Here is a 17,129-nt window from a genome sequence, read left to right as displayed (position 1 = left end):
AGGAATGGAAAATATTTGTTACATTTAAATATATTACATACAATATATCACATTACATCACATAAAAATATTAGTTTGAGATTGAGAGATCTCAAGTGAGAACTATGGCCTAAGTGGGTATGGAGCTCGTGTCATGTTACTGAATCAATAGAGTTAAAAACAGCTGCTAAAAGGATCACTGGCAACAAGTCAGTCTGTCAGTAAGAACTGTAAATCTGACATAGACACAGACACACACACACACACACACACACACACACACACACACACACACACACACACACACACACACACACACACACACACACACACACACACAGCCGTGCAGGAATCAACGTTACTGTTACTGACTAATGAGATTGCCAAGCAGATATGTTTCAATCATACCCCAGTCTTCCAGCACCCCTCAAAAAGGACTGGCATGAGGACTGGCATACTCCTCTACCCCCGACGTCGCTCTACCTGACCTGTACCCCCCAACCCTCTCCTGCCCTACATCTCTCCCACTCCTCTACCCCCCACGTCTCCCTACTCTTACCTCCTCCTCTCCCTAGCCTCCCTAGCCCTTACAACCCCTGACCCTCCAATTCCCTCTCTGGGTACTGAGTGGTTAGTTGTTGGTAGGATCCCTTATGGGTAGGATCTCTGGTAGGATCCCTTCTTGGGTAGGATCCCAGGTAGGATCCCTTATGGGTAGGATCTCTGGTAGGATCCCTTATGGGGAGGATCCCTGGTAGGATCCCTTGTTGGGGTGGATCCCTGGTAGGATCCCTTGTTGGGGAGGATCCCTGGTAGGATCCCTTGTTGGTACAGTAGGACCCCTGGTAGGATCCCTTGTTGGGAGGATCCCTGGTAGGATCCCTTGTTGGTACAGTAGGATCCCTGGTAGGATCCCTTGTTGGGGAGGATCCCTAGTAGGATCCCTTGTTGGTACAGGTAGGATCCCTGATAGGATCCCTTGTTGGTACAGTAGGACCCCTGGTAGGATCCCTTGTTGGGTAGGATCCCTGGTAGGATCCCTTGTTGGTAGGATCCCTGGTAGGATCCCTTGTTGGGGTGGATCCCTGGTAGGATCCCTTGTTGGGGAGGATCCCTGGTAGGATCCCTTGTTGGTACAGTAGGACCCCTGGTAGGATCCCTTGTTGGGAGGATCCCTGGTAGGATCCCTTGTTGGTACAGTAGGATCCCTGGTAGGATCCCTTGTTGGGGAGGATCCCTAGTAGGATCCCTTGTTGGTACAGGTAGGATCCCTGATAGGATCCCTTGTTGGTACAGTAGGACCCCTGGTAGGATCCCTTGTTGGGTAGGATCCCTGGTAGGATCCCTTGTTGGGTAGGATCCCTGGTAGGATCCCTTGTTGGTACAGTAGGACCCCTGGTAGGATCCCTTGTAACAGATGAACTTTCCTGGCACCTGCTTTACATTACAGATAGTCCTTATAGCACAGCGCGTGTATGGCTGTTTACAGCAGTGCTACTTGGATCTACTTGGATCCTACCCAAACATATAGCAGTCTAACTACACAACCTAAATAAAAATATATATACACTGCTCAAAAAAATAAAGGGAACACTTAACCAACACAATGTAACTCCAAGTCAATCACACTTCTGTGAAATCAAACTGTCCACTTAGGAAGCAACACTGATTGACAATAAATTTCACATGCTGTTGTGCAAATGGAATAGACAACAGGTGGAAATTATAGGCAATTAGCAAGACACCCCCAATAAAGGAGTGGTTCTGCAGGTGGGGACCACAGACCACTTCTCAGTTCCTATGCTTCCTGGCTGATGTTTTGGTCACTTTTGAATGCTGGCGGTGCTTTCACTCTAGTGGTAGCATGAGACGGAGTCTACAATCCACACAAGTGGCTCAGGTAGTGCAGCTCATCCAGGATGGCACATCAATGCGAGCTGTGGCAAGAAGGTTTGCTGTGTCTGTCAGCGTAGTGTCCAGAGCATGGAGGCGCTACCAGGAGACAGGCCAGTACATCAGGAGACGTGGAGGAGGTCGTAGGAGGGCAACAACCCAGCAACAGGACCGCTACCTCCGCCTTTGTGCAAGGAGGAGCAGGAGGAGCACTGCCAGAGCCCTGCAAAATGACCTCCAGCAGGCCACAAATGTGCATGTGTCTGCTCAAACGGTCAGAAACAGACTCCATGAGGGTGGTATGAGGGCCCGACATCCACAGGTGGGGGTTGTGCTTACAGCCCAACACCGTGCAGGACGTTTGGCATTTGCCAGAGAACACCAAGATTGGCAAATTCGCCACTGGCGCCCTGTGCTCTTCACAGATGAAAGCAGGTTCACACTGAGCACATGTGACAGACGTGACAGAGTCTGGAGACGCCGTAGAGAACGTTCTGCTGCCTGCAACATCCTCCAGCATGACCGGTTTGGCGGTGGGTCAGTCATGGTGTGGGGTGGCATTTCTTTGGGGGGCCGCACAGCCCTCCATGTGCTGGCCAGAGGTAGCCTGACTGCCATTAGGTACTGAGATGAGATCCTCAGACCCCTTGTGAGACCATATGCTGGTGCGGTTGGCCCTGGGTTCCTCCTAATGCAAGACAATGCTAGACCTCATGTGGCTGGAGTGTGTCAGCAGTTCCTGCAAGAGGAAGGCATTGATGCTATGGACTGGCCCGCCCGTTCCCCAGACCTGAATCCAATGAGCACATCTGGGACATCATGTCTCGCTCCATCCACCAACGCCACGTTGCACCACAGACTGTCCAGGAGTTGGCGGATGCATTAGTCCAGGTCTGGGAGGAGATTCCTCAGGAGACCATCCGCCACCTCATCAGGAGCATGCCCAGGCATTGTAGGGAGGTCATACAGGCACGTGGAGGCCACACACACTACTGAGCCTCATTTTGACTTGTTTTAAGGACATTACATCAAAGTTGGATCAGCCTGTAGTGTGGTTTTCCACTTTAATTTTGAGTGTGACTCCAAATCCAGACCTCCATGGGTTGATAAATTGGATTTCCATTGATTATTTTTGTGTGATTTTGTAGTCATCACATTTAACTATGTAAATAAAAAAGTATTTAATAAGATTATTTATTTCATTCAGATCTAGGATGTGTTGTTTAAGTGTTCCCTTTATTTTTTTGAGCAGTATATATTTTCCTAACAGATGCAAACATCAGTGGTAACTTATAAAATAGTAAACGCAAGGAGAGAACAGTGTGAAACTTCTATCTTTATTTTTGAAAAAGTCCAGTACCTGTGACTTGTCTCCTCCCAGCACGTTAACCATCACCTCCATGACAGTCTCATGCATCCCCAGAACCCTCATCAGGTTGGGGTGCTGGTAGAACACCTTGTTGTTCATGATGTCACTGTAAACACAGAGGGGTCAAAGGTTAGAGATCTAAAGGTGTGTGGAGCCAAACATACTGTATTATCATTATCTCATCTAACAGCTGTTTGATGAATTCTATTTAACCTTTATTTAAACCGGAAAAGACCTTTGAGGTTAGAAAGCTTTTTGGCGAGGGGGACCCTGGAATTATAGAAGATTAAAACAACAACCTTGTTTGTGAATGGATAACATAGAGTAATATCAAAAACTGCGCAGTATGAAGATAGGCAGAAACTGCTTCTCCAATAGAAATCCCAGATCATACTTGTAGGCGGTGTCATGGAGACGTTGGCTAGCTAACCTCATGTGTAGAAACACGTCATTGGGTCTAACGGTCGCCGAACTGCACATGTGCAGAGCCGTGAAAATCAAAGGCACTCCTTCGATATAAAGTTGTTTTTGACTCAAATGAAAAGGTCTGTCAGTTGGGCGAGGTTGGAGTAATAACATGTTCAACTACTTCAGACATCGGCTCAAATCAAGGTTGTGTCTTTACCTTTCTAGAAAATTAACAACTAACGAAGAATGTTTCACTTGTCAAACCCCAAACTACGGCCTCGTCTGATTGGTCTGTTTCACAAGAGTTCCCAGAAGCCTCTGGGCTTAGAAACTCTGTGCTAATATCACAGCCACACCCACTTTCCCTCTCCCCCTCACCCCAGTCCGTCGATCATGAGTTTCTCCTCTTCTTTCCCCATGCGTACAGACAGCAGTGATCTGATCTGGCCCAGAGAGGCCAGGAGGTTGACACAGTCCTGTACTGACGCAGCAGAGATGGTGTAACCTGGTACAAGTAATGGACCAAAAGTTAGATTTTCAATCTGTATGACTATGCCTATATTTAATTGCAATTGAAGGAATGACACGATACTAAATCACAACCCAGAGAGCTAAGACTGGACAATTCGCTCCACACATCAGACTGGGTCTGGGAGTCACTCAAGGACAGTACATACTCTTCCTCATGGCCCTGAGCAACGCTCCGATGCCGTCGTACTGACGTCTCAGCAGGCTGAACATCACACGAACCAGCTCTGGGTCCTGGATGCTGCACTCCTGAGCCCAGCTAGCCATGGTCTGGCTGATCAACTCCTTCAGGTTGGCTAGAGAGGAGAGAGAGAGAGATTCCAGTGTGTTGGTATATTAGCAAGCCCATAGCTTAAAAATGAGGACGCCGAGGATCTTTGTACTTGTTTCAAAAAGCAGTTTTTTTTAGTGGGGGGTGAATTCGGTCAGGGTCTCAACTTACTGTTGAGAGTTAGAATAGTAGAATAGACAAGGTGCAGCTGCTAACCAGGCTATCTTTAACTTTAACTCTACCTATATGTACATATTACCTCAATTACCTCAACTAACCAGTGCCCCCGCACATTGACTCTGTACCTATACCCCCTGTATATAGCCTGCACATTGACTCTGTACCTATACCCCCTGTATATAGCCTCCACATTGACTCTGTACCGGTACCCCCTGTATATAGCCTGCACATTGACTCTGTACCTATACCCCCTGTATATAGCCTGCACATTGACTCTGTACGTATACCCCCTGTATATAGCCTGCACATTGACTCTGTACCTATAGCCCCTGTATATAGCCTGCACATTGACTCTGTACCTATACCCCCTGTATATAGCCTCCACATTGACTCTGTACCGGTACCCCCTGTATATAGCCTGCACATTGACTCTGTACCTATACCCCCTGTATATAGCCTCCACATTGACTCTGTACCTATACCCCCTGTATATAGCCTCCACATTGACTCTGTACCTATACCCCCTGTATATAGCCTCCACATTGACTCTGTACCTATACCCCCTGTATATAGCCTGCACATTGACTCTGTACCTATACCCCCTGTATATAGCCTCCACATTGACTCTGTACCTATACCCCCTGTATATAGCCTGCACATTGACTCTGTACCTATACCCCCTGTATATAGCCTCCACATTGACTCTGTACCGGTACCCCCTGTATATAGCCTGCACATTGACTCTGTACCTATACCCCCTGTATATAGCCTGCACATTGACTCTGTACCTATACCCCCTGTATATAGCCTGCACATTGACTCTGTACGTATACCCCCTGTATATAGCCTGCACATTGACTCTGTACCTATAGCCCCTGTATATAGCCTGCACATTGACTCTGTAACCTATACCCCTGTATATAGCCTCCACATTGACTCTGTACCGGTACCCCTGTATATAGCCTGCACATTGACCTCTGTACCTATACCCCCTGTATATAGCCTCCACATTGACTCTGTACCTATACCCCCGTGTATATAGGCCTCCACATTGACTCTGTACCTATACCCCCTGTATATAGCCTCCACATGACTCTGTACCTATACCCCCTGTTATATAGCCTGCACATTGACTTCTGTACCTATACCCCCTGTATATAGCCTCCACATTGACTCTGTACCTATACCCCCTGTATATAGCCTGCACTTGACTCTGTACTATACCCCCTGATATAGCCTCCACATTGACTCTGTACCTATACCCCTGTTATATAGCCTGCACATTGACTCTGTACCGGTACCCCTGTATATAGCCTGCACATTGACTCTGTACCTATACCCCCTGTATATAGCCTGCACATTGACTCTGTACCTATACCCCTGTATATAGCCTGCACATTGACTCTGTACCTATACCCCCTGTATATAGCCTGCACATTGACTCTGTACCGGTACCCCCTGTATATAGCCTGCACATTGACTCTGTACCTATACCCCCTGTATATAGCCTGCACATTGACTCTGTACCTATACCCCCTGTATATAGCCTCCACATTGACTCTGTACCTATACCCCCTGTATATAGCCTCCACATTGACTCTGTACCTATACCCCCTGTATATAGTCTCCACATTGACTCTGTACCGGTACCCCCTGTATATAGCCTGCACATTGACTCTGTACCTATACCCCCTGTATATAGCCTCCACATTGACTCTGTACCTATACCCCCTGTATATAGCCTGCACATTGACTCTGTACCTATACCCCCTGTATATAGCCTGCACATTGACTCTGTACCTATACCCCCTGTACATAGCCTGCACATTGACTCTGTACCTCTCCTCTCCCCACCTCTCCTCTCCCCACCCTCCCCCTACCTCTCCTCTCCCCACCTCTCCTCTCCCCACCTCCCCCTACCTCTCCTCTCCCCATCTCTCCTCTCCCACCTCCCCCTACCTCTCCTCTCCCCACCTCCCCTTACCTCTCCTCTCCCCATCTCTCCTCTCCCCACCTCCCCCTACCTCTCCTCTCCCCACCTCCCATCTCCTCACCCCTCTCCCCACCTCTCCTCTCCCCACCTCCCCCTACCTCTCCTCTCCCCACCTTCCCTACCTCTCCTCTCCCCACCTCCCCTACCTCTCCTCTCCCCACCTCCCCTACCTCTCCTCTCCTCTCCCCACCTCCCCTACCTCTCCTCTCCCCACCTCCCCTACCTCTCCTCTCCCCACCTCCCCTACCTCTCCTCTCCCCACCTCCCCTACCTCTCCTCTCCCCACCTCCCCTACCTCTCCTCTCCCCACTTCTCCCATCTCCTCACCCCTCTCCCCACCTCTCCTCTCCCCACCTCCCCTACCTCTCCTCTCCCCACCTCCCCTACCTCTCCTCTCCCCATCTCTCCTCTCCCCACCTCCCCTACCTCTCCTCTCCCCACCTTCCCTACCTCTCCTCTCCCCACCTCTCCTCTCCCCACCTCCCCTACCTCTCCTCTCCCCACCTCTCCTCTCCCCACCTCCCCTACCTCTCCTCTCCCCACCTTCCCTACCTCTCCTCTCCCCACCTCCCCTACCTCTCCTCTCCCCACCTCTCCTCTCCCCACCTCCCCTACCTCTCCTCTCCCCACCTCCCCCTACCTCTCATCTCCCCACTTCTCCCAACTCCTCACCCCTCTCCTCTCCCCACCTCTCCTCTTCCCCACCTCACCTCTCCCTACCTCTCCTCACACCTCTCCTCTCCCCACCTCTCCTCTTCCCTACCTCACCTCTCCCTACCTCTCCCCACTTCTCCCATCTCCTCACCCCTCTCCTCTTCCCCACCTCTCCTATCCCCACCTCTCCCTACCTCTCCTCACATCTCCTCATCCCTCTCCTCTCCTCACCTCTCCTCTTCCCCACCTCTCCTCTTCCCACCTCTTCGATCCCAAAACCCCTCTCCCCACCTCTCCTCTCCCCACCTCTCCTCTCCCCACCTCTCCTCTCCCCTTTCCTACCTTCCTCTCTCCTAATATAGACTTCCTAAACACCCTGAAATCCCCCTTCATCCTCATGTGAAACTTTCCCTTTCCCCTCTTTTTCTCAATAAACTCTATAAAACTTCCCCTAAACGTTTATCTAATTAAGTCAATGATGCTGGACTAGACGCCAATGTTAAGTACCTCCCCATTAGAAGTCTCCCTCAACAGATATTGGAACGTTGGTGAACAACATCTAACTTCTGATTGTCCTTCAAACCTCTGATACTCATAAAGTGGTTTACTGGGGAGAAAAACTGAACAATCTCTTCCAAGTAAACCATCAGTAGGTGCAGCTAGGTACCATTTACATTTCTGTAAAAATAAAAGTATATATATATCAATATATATATGTGTGTGTGTGTGTGTGTGTGTGTGTGTGTGTGTGTGTGTGTGTGTGTGTGTGTGAGCCAGAACCCTACCCCGGGGGTCACAGAGCTCACACACACACACACACACACACACACACACACACACACACACACACACAGTGAAGTGAGGCTGAGGCTGTCCAAAAACACTTTGCTGCCTGACTTCTAACGAGGGTTTTGTGTTCAGCTAAATAACAGAGAGAGGAAGTTTCCTTCGGTGTAAACTTCTGGAGTGGTGCTGTGGAGTTGTGTTAAGTGAGCTGCAGAGAACAGACTGGGGTTTTGTTGTAGACCTTTGTAGTGTTGTGGAGGAACCATACAAGTTACAGATGTCTCTTGAACTGCATTGTTGGTTAAGGGCTTGTAAGTAAGCATTTCACGTTAAGGTCTACACATTTTGTATTCAGCATTTCACGGTAAGTTCTACAAGTTGTATTCGGCGAATGTGACTAATAAAGTTTGATTTGATGTGTTACAGAATAAGAATATCGGCTTCCATCAGTGAGGTTAATATGAGGTTTAACACTTAAAACCGACAGGGATGTCATCATGACTATACGTAGGTAACTCTTCAGTATTGCAGTGTGAACCTTTAGCGCCCACCATTACAATTCAACTCTGTCCTGCCAGACGATCAGGTAAAAGTGAAAAGGGTGTTTTAATGTCTGTCTGATGAACGTATATCACGTAAATGAATTTTAATGTATCATCTTCAGACAGAGAGATAGATAGAAAGAGATGTTCCTTCTTTTCCTACCCTTTAATGAACACTTCTGAAGGGCAATGACAAGTAGGAAACATGCCTATTCCTAGACAGTCTCTTCCTGGGAGCAGCCTGAACTGACTGAACTGAAAACTGCATTAACGTCAACCCTGTTAGTAGCTTACTGGGAGCAGCCTGAACTGACTGAACTGAAAACTGCATTAACGTCAACCCTGTTAGTAGCTTACTGGGAGCAGCCTGAACTGACTGAACTGAAAACTGCATTAACGTCAACCCTGTTAGTAGCTTACTGGGAGCAGCCTGAACTGACTGAACTGAAAACTGCATTAACGGCAACCCTGTTAGTAGCTTACTGGGAGCAGCCTGAACTGACTGAACTGAAAACTGCATTAACGTCAACCCTGGCAGCAGCTTACTGGGAGCAGCCTGAACTGACTGAACTGAAAACTGCATTAACGTCAACCCTGGCAGCAGCTTACTGGGAGCAGCCTGAACTGACTGAACTGAAAACTGCATTAACGTCAACCCTGTTAGTAGCTTACTGGGAGCAGCCTGAACTGACTGAACTGAAAACTGCATTAACGTCAAATCTGGCAGCAGCTTACTGGGAGCAGCCTGAACTGACTGAACTGAAAACTGCATTAACGTCAACCCTGGCAGCAGCTTACTGGGAGCAGCCTGAACTGAAAACTGCATTAATGTCAACCCTGGCAGCAGCTTACTGGGAGCAGCCTGAACTGACTGAACTGAAAACTGCATTAACGTCAACCCTGGCAGCAGCTTACTGGGAGCAGCCTGTTCCTGCTCTGTAGGTTCCTCCTCTAGTTTCTTGGGCGGCCCCTTGATCTTATAGAGCATGGCTAGCAGACGACCCTTTATAGACGTGTCTTCCTCCTCCTCCTCTTCCTCCACGGGGATGCCTGCAGGGACCGAGACGGGGAGAAATATGAAGGGCAGGACTGGGAGGATCATTTTTGAACTCTGGTGTCTCCATCACATTGTGACATAGAGGTTGTACTCTTAGGTAGACTTAAGAGTTTATATTTACATTTAAACGTATACAATCAATATTGAACTGTGAACCTATTGATCAATACACGTAAATCCACGTAATTTAATTGAAATGACGTGGAAACAACATTGAGTTGAACCAGTGTGTGCCCAGTGGGAGGCAACCTGTCAAGAGTCATCATGTCATGTAGGAAACATTGTACATTTGGGATGAACTTTTGATTTAATAACTGAAATGATGTATTGATTTAACATCAATGGAAGATCTGTGAGTTACTGTACGCTCCTGCATTTCAAGACAGGATTTGTCTTTTAACTGTCAGTGTGTGTGTGTCTGCGTGGACATCGTACCACAGTGCAGTCTCAGCTCATCATGGAAGCTGTAGAGGTCTTCCTGAATCTCTTCAGGACAGGGACAGTCCTCCCCAGCAGCAAAGTTTAACAGGATGTTGATCTATATGGAGGGAGGGAGGTGTGTTAATGATAGAGAGAAAAAGGAGAGAGAGAGAGAAAGAAAGATATATTCCCTACAGCACAGCATCATTACTGTGAGTCCGACTGGCCCGGAGATTCTCTATGACATCACATCTGTTTGATCCATGAAGAGGAGAACGGTATGGATGGTTTTCCCACCTCTAGCTTGCGGACATCATTTACAGAGCATACTACAAGGGGATATATTCCCATCCTACGGTGAGGAAAGTCATTTACCAGGAGGCACCCTACGGTAATATGGCCTTTGGACCAAACGCCTGCTACACAGACGGGCAGCTAGCTATACGTGGAGAGGCACATGCTAGCTATAAAAGACATTCACTATAAATTCAATTGAGCCCCATCCTGCCGGATGTGGGACAATGTTTTGATTTTATTTTTGGCACTGCTGCTTCTTAATAAAATATGGTGAGAAATAGAGGTCTTTGTGATTAGTGATGTGATTAGTGATGTGATTAGTGATGTGATTAGTGATGTGATTAGTGATGTGAGTAGTGATGTGATGTGAGTAGTGATGTGATGTGAGAAGTGATGTGATTAGTGATGTGATTAGTGATGTGATTAGTGATGTGATTAGTGATGTGATTAGTGATGTGAGTAGTGATGTGATTAGTGATGTGATGTGAGTAGTGATGTGATTAGTGATGTTATGTGAGTAGTGATGTGATTAGTGATTAGTGATGTGATTAGTGATGTGATTAGTGATGTGATGTGATTAGTGATGTGATTAGTGATGTGATGTGAGTAGTGATGTGATGTGATTAGTGATGTGATTAGTGATGTGATTAGTGATGTGATTAGTGATGTGATGTGATTAGTGATGTGATTAGTGATGTGATGTGAGTAGTGATGTGATTAGTAATGTGATTAGTGATGTGAGTAGTGATGTGATTAGTGATGTGATTAGTGATGTGATGTGAGTAGTAATGTGATTAGTGATGTGATTAGTGATGTGATTAGTGATGTGATTAGTAATGTGATTAGTGATGTGAGTAGTAATGTGATTAGTGATGTGATGTGAGTAGTGATGTGATTAGTGATGTGAGTAGTGATGTGATTAGTGATGTGATTAGTGATGTGAGTAGTGATGTGATTAGTGATGTGATGTGAGTAGTGATGTGATTAGTGATGTGAGTAGTGATGTGATTAGTGATGTGATTAGTGATGTGATGTGAGTAGTGATGTGATTTGAGTAGTGATGTGATTAGTGATGTGATTAGTGATGTGATTAGTGATGTGAGTAGTGATATGAGTAGTGATGTGAGTAGTGATGTGATTAGTGATATGAGTAGTGATGTGAGTAGTGATGTGATTAGTGATGTGATGTGAGTAGTGATATGAGTAGTGATGTGAGTAGTGATGTGAGTAGTGATGTGATTAGTGATGTGATTAGTGATGTGATGTGATTAGTAATGTGATTAGTGATGTGATTAGTGATGTGATGTGATTAGTGATGTGATTAGTGATGTGATGTGATTAGTGATGTGAGTAGTGATGTGATTAGTGATGTGAGTAGTGATGTGTGTAGTGATGTGATTAGTGATGTGATTAGTGATGTGATTAGTGATGTGATTAGTGATGTGATTAGTGATGTGATGTGATGTGAGTAGTAATGTGATTAGTGATGTGAGTAGTGATGTGATTAGTGATGTGATGTGATGTGAGTAGTAATGTGATTAGTGATGTGATGTGATTAGTGATGTGAGTAGTGATGTGATTAGTGATGTGAGTAGTGATGTGTGTAGTGATGTGATTAGTGATGTGATTAGTGATGTGATTAGTGATGTGAGTAGTGATGTGATTAGTGATGTGAGTAGTGATGTGAGTAGTGATGTGAGTAGTGATGTGATTAGTGATGTGATTAGTGATGTGATGTGATGTGAGTAGTAATGTGATTAGTGATGTGATGTGATGTGATTAGTGATGTGATTAGTGATGTGATGTGAGTAGTGATGTGATTAGTGATGTGATTAGTGATGTGATTAGTGATGTGATTAGTGATGTGAGTAGTGATGTGATTAGTGATGTGATGTGATGTGATTAGTAATGTGATTAGTGATGTGATGTGATGTGAGTAGTAATGTGGTGATGTGTGTAGTGATGTGATTAGTGATGTGATTAGTGATGTGAGTAGTGATGTGAGTAGTGATATGAGTAGTGATGTGATTAGTGATGTGATGTGATGTGATGTGATTAGTGATGTGAGTAGTGATGTGGTGATGTGAGTAGTGATGTGATTAGTGATGTGATGTGATGTGATGTGAGTAGTGATGTGAGTAGTAATGTGGTGATGTGATTAGTGATGTGAGTAGTGATGTGAGTAGTGATGTGGTGATGTGTGTAGTGATGTGATTAGTGATGTGATTAGTGATATGATGTGATTAGTGATGTGATTAGTGATGTGAGTAGTGATGTGAGTAGTGATATGATGTGAGTAGTGATGTGATTAGTGATGTGATTAGTGATGTGAGTAGTGATGTGAGTAGTGATGTGATTAGTGATGTGATTAGTGATGTGATGTGAGTAGTGATGTGATGTGAGTAGTGATGTGATTAGTGATGTGATGTGAGTAGTGATGTGAGTAGTGATGTGAGTAGTGATGTGAGTAGTGATGTGAGTAGTGATGTGAGTAGTGATGTGATTAGTGATGTGATGTGAGTAGTGATGTGATTAGTGATGTGATGTGAGTAGTGATGTGATTAGTGATGTGATGTGATTAGTGATGTGATGTGAGTAGTGATGTGATTAGTGATGTGATGTGATTAGTGATGTGATTAGTGATGTGAGTAGTGATGTGAGTAGTGATGTGATTAGTGATGTGATTAGTGATGTGATGTGAGTAGTGATGTGATGTGAGTAGTGATGTGATGTGAGTAGTGATGTGATTAGTGATGTGAGTAGTGATGTGATTAGTGATGTGAGTAGTGATGTGATTAGTGATGTGAGTAGTGATGTGAGTAGTGATGTGATTAGTGATGTGATGTGAGTAGTGATGTGATGTGAGTAGTGATGTGAGTAGTGATGTGAGTAGTGATGTGATTAGTGATGTGATGTGATGTGAGTAGTGATGTGATTAGTGATGTGATGTGAGTAGTGATGTGATTAGTGATGTGAGTAGTGATGTGATTAGTGATGTGATTAGTGATGTGAGTAGTGATGTGAATAGTGATGTGAGTAGTGATGTGAGTAGTGATGTGAGTAGTGATGTGATTAGTGATGTGATGTGAGTAGTGATGTGATTAGTGATGTGATTAGTGATGTGAGTAGTGATGTGAGTAGTGATGTGAGTAGTGATGTGATTAGTGATGTGAGTAGTGATGTGAGTAGTGATGTGATTAGTGATGTGAGTAGTGATGTGAGTAGTGATGTGATTAGTGATGTGATGTGAGTAGTGATGTGATTAGTGATGTGAGTAGTGATGTGATTAGTGATGTGATTAGTGATGTGAGTAGTGATGTGAATAGTGATGTGAGTAGTGATGTGAGTAGTGATGTGAGTAGTGATGTGATTAGTGATGTGATGTGAGTAGTGATGTGATTAGTGATGTGAGTAGTGATGTGAGTAGTGATGTGAGTAGTGATGTGAGTAGTGATGTGAGTAGTGATGTGAGTAGTGATGTGAGTAGTGATGTGAGTAGTGATGTGAGTAGTGATGTGAGTATTGTCTGTGTCAGACATGTAGGAAAACCCAGTGTCAGCGAGGCTTCAAGGGTTCAACCCCTTTGCTAGGCACTTGTTTAAAAACCCAACCTCAAACCTTAACCCTTACCTTAACCATTCATAACCCTACCTCAAACCTTAACCCTTACCTTAACCATTCATAACCCAATCTCAAACCTTAACCCTTACCTTAACCATTCATAACCCAATCTCAAACCTTAACCCTTACCTTAACCATTCATAACCCTACCTCAAACCTTAACCCTTACCTTAACCATTCATAACCCTACCTCAAACCTTAACCCTAACCTTAACCATTCATAACCCAATCTCAAACCTTAACCCTTACCTTAACCATTCATAACCCAATCTCAAACCTTAACCCTTACCTTAACCATTCATAACCCAATCTCAAACCTTAACCCTTACCTTAACCATTCATAACCCAATCTCAAACCTTAACCCTAACCTTAACCATTCATAACCCAATCTCAAACCTTAACCCTTACCTTAACCATTCATAACCCAATCTCAAACCTTAACCCTAACCTTAACCATTCATAACCCTATCTCAAACCTTAACCCTAACCTTAACCATTCATAACCCTATCTCAAACCTTAACCCTTACCTTAACCATTCATAACCCAATCTCAAACCTTAACCCTTACCTTAACCATTCATAACCCTACCTCAAACCTTAACCCTTACCTTAACCATTCATAACCCAATCTCAAACTTTAACCCAGTCCTTCTCAAATAGTGGGGCGCGCCCCCCTGGGGGGGCTCGGAGCGATGCCAGGGGGGGCGCGTGACCCCGGGGAACACGCTTTTTTTTTGCCGCGTAGTAGTTTTTTTTTTAACCGAACAAGAGCACACAGCACAGAGCAGGAGATATGAAGTGCAGATTACAAACCCTTAAGAGACACCATGGAAACATATTTAACAGGGATGAAAAGAAAGGCGGAGAGAGACGGCGATAATGAGACAAACGCAAGTCTCCCGAAAGCTAAAACGAGGAAATATGACGAAGCATATGTAGCGCTTGGCTTCACTGTGACTACGGTGGGAGACGAGGAAATATGACGAAGCGTATGTAGCGCTTGGCTTCACTGTGACTACGGTGGGAGACGAGGAAATATGACGAAGCGTATGTAGCGCTTGGCTTCACTGTGACTACGGTGGGAGACGAGGAAATATGACGAAGCGTATGTAGCGCTTGGCTTCACTGTGACTACGGTGGGAGACGAGGAAATATGACGAAGCGTATGTAGCGCTTGGCTTCACTGGGACTACGGTGGGAGACGAGGAAAGACCGGTATGTTTACTGTGTCTAAAAATGTTGGCAGCGGACAGCATGAAGCCAAATAAATTAAGGCGTCACTTAAAGACATTACACCCCAATCACGCTGATAAGCCGCTTGAGTTTTTTCAGCGAAAACGTGCCGAATATTGTCAACAATCGTCCCGCTTTGTGAATGCTACTTCAGTAAACCAGCGAGCACTGTTAGCATCATATAAGGTGGCGTACCAAATTGCTCAGTGCAAAAAACCCCACTCCATAGCAGAGGAGCTGATACTGCCTGCAGCATTAGACATGGTCTCTGTCATGCTGGATGACGCAAGTGCTGCAAAAATAAAAACTATCCCTCTGTCCAATGACACTGTCGCCAGACGTATAAATGACATTGCTAACGATATTAAAGAACAGCTGGTAGATAAACTCAAAGACAAACGTTTTGCCTTACAGTTCGATGAAGCAACTGACAGCAACAAAGACTGTTTGTTTATCGCTTATGTACGTTTTGATATGACAAACTCCCTGTGTGAGGATCTACTTTTTTGTAAATATGTCAGAGACAGAGCCACAGCTGAAGAGCTATTCAAAATGCTGGACTGCTTCCTGACTGAGAATGGGCTAAAGTGGGAGAACTGCATTGGTGTTTGCAGTGATGGTGCACAGACCATGGCAGGGATGAGAAAAGGACTTTGGGCACTCATCAAGAAGGCCTCACCTAATGCTGAGTGGACACACTGTGTTATACACAGAGAAGCACTGGCATCAAGGCACCTTTCCTCTGAATTAAGTGAGGTTATGACTGACATTGTAGGTGTAGTCAATTTTATAAAGACCAGACCACTAAAAACAAGAGTCTTCTCTGCTATCTGTGAGGAGATGGGAGCTGAACATCAAGCTGTGCTGTTTCACAGTGAAGCAAGGTGGCTGTCACGAGGAAAAGTCTTGTCCCGAGTTTTTGAGCTCAGAGAGCAGATAAGAATGTTTTTGGAGCAGGAGCACAAGTATGACATCACAGAAAAATTTAGTGATGAGAACTTCCTGGCAAAACTGGCCTACCTGAGTGACATATTTGGAAAGCTAAATGAACTAAATCTACAGCTTCAAGGGAAAGATAAACACCTCCCTCAGGTCACGGACAAGATCAGCTCTTTCACTCGAAAGCTTGCAATGTGGGGCAGGCGACTTGATGAAGGAAATACTGATTCATTCGAGAACCTGCATGAATTTGTTGACACTACTGACTATGATGCCACCTCAGTGATTCCATATATTAAGGAGCATATTTCATCACTGATGGGATTCTTTAAAAAGTACTTCCCTGAAAACAGTTCCCAATATGACTGGGTGAGAGATCCTTTCAATGCACCAGCTCCAACTGGTTTCAGCTCTGCAGAGGAGGACCAGTTCATTGATATGACGTCTGACTCCACATTGAGACTGAGGTTCACATCACAGACACTGAGTGAATTCTGGCTGAGTGTAGAGAGGCAGTATCCACTCTTTAGGGCAGAGGGCCATGGGCATTCTTCTTCCTTTTGCAACATCTTATCTTTGTGAGACTGGCTTCTCTGCTGTTGCTGCACTGAAGACCAAGTACAGGTCCCAGCTAAACATTGAGCAGGAGCTGAGAGTTGCAGTATCATGCTTCAAACCCCGCTTCGAAAAGCTGTGCTCTGCAAAACGTGCTCATTGTAGCCATTAATCCTGACTTCCTCATTTTGATTTTAAAAAAATCAGCACAAATTGTTTTATTCATTTTTGTTTTATAGGTCAAAATGTTTCATATATTGTGCTCCTGAGTTAATGTTGCTGATCAATTTGAATTTATTATTATTTATTGATTATATTTAATTTAATTTTTCAGTATCAAATGGTCAAAAAATGTTTACAGTTTAAATAAGGGTTTATTTTTTTTTTTTAATTTCAGGCAAAT

General features: G+C 45.1%; 1 pseudogene; it reads right to left on the bottom strand.

Moving 5' to 3' along the window:
• LOC115175202 (ryanodine receptor 3-like) overlaps window positions 1-17,129 on the bottom strand; it is a 210,010-nt pseudogene that overhangs the window by 69,428 nt on the left and 123,453 nt on the right.

Source organism: Salmo trutta, chromosome 35, assembly GCF_901001165.1.
Source record: "Salmo trutta chromosome 35, fSalTru1.1, whole genome shotgun sequence".
Taxonomy (NCBI): domain Eukaryota; kingdom Metazoa; phylum Chordata; class Actinopteri; order Salmoniformes; family Salmonidae; genus Salmo; species Salmo trutta.
Note: the sequence above shows the minus strand (reverse complement) of the source record. Positions and strands in the feature narration are given on the sequence as shown.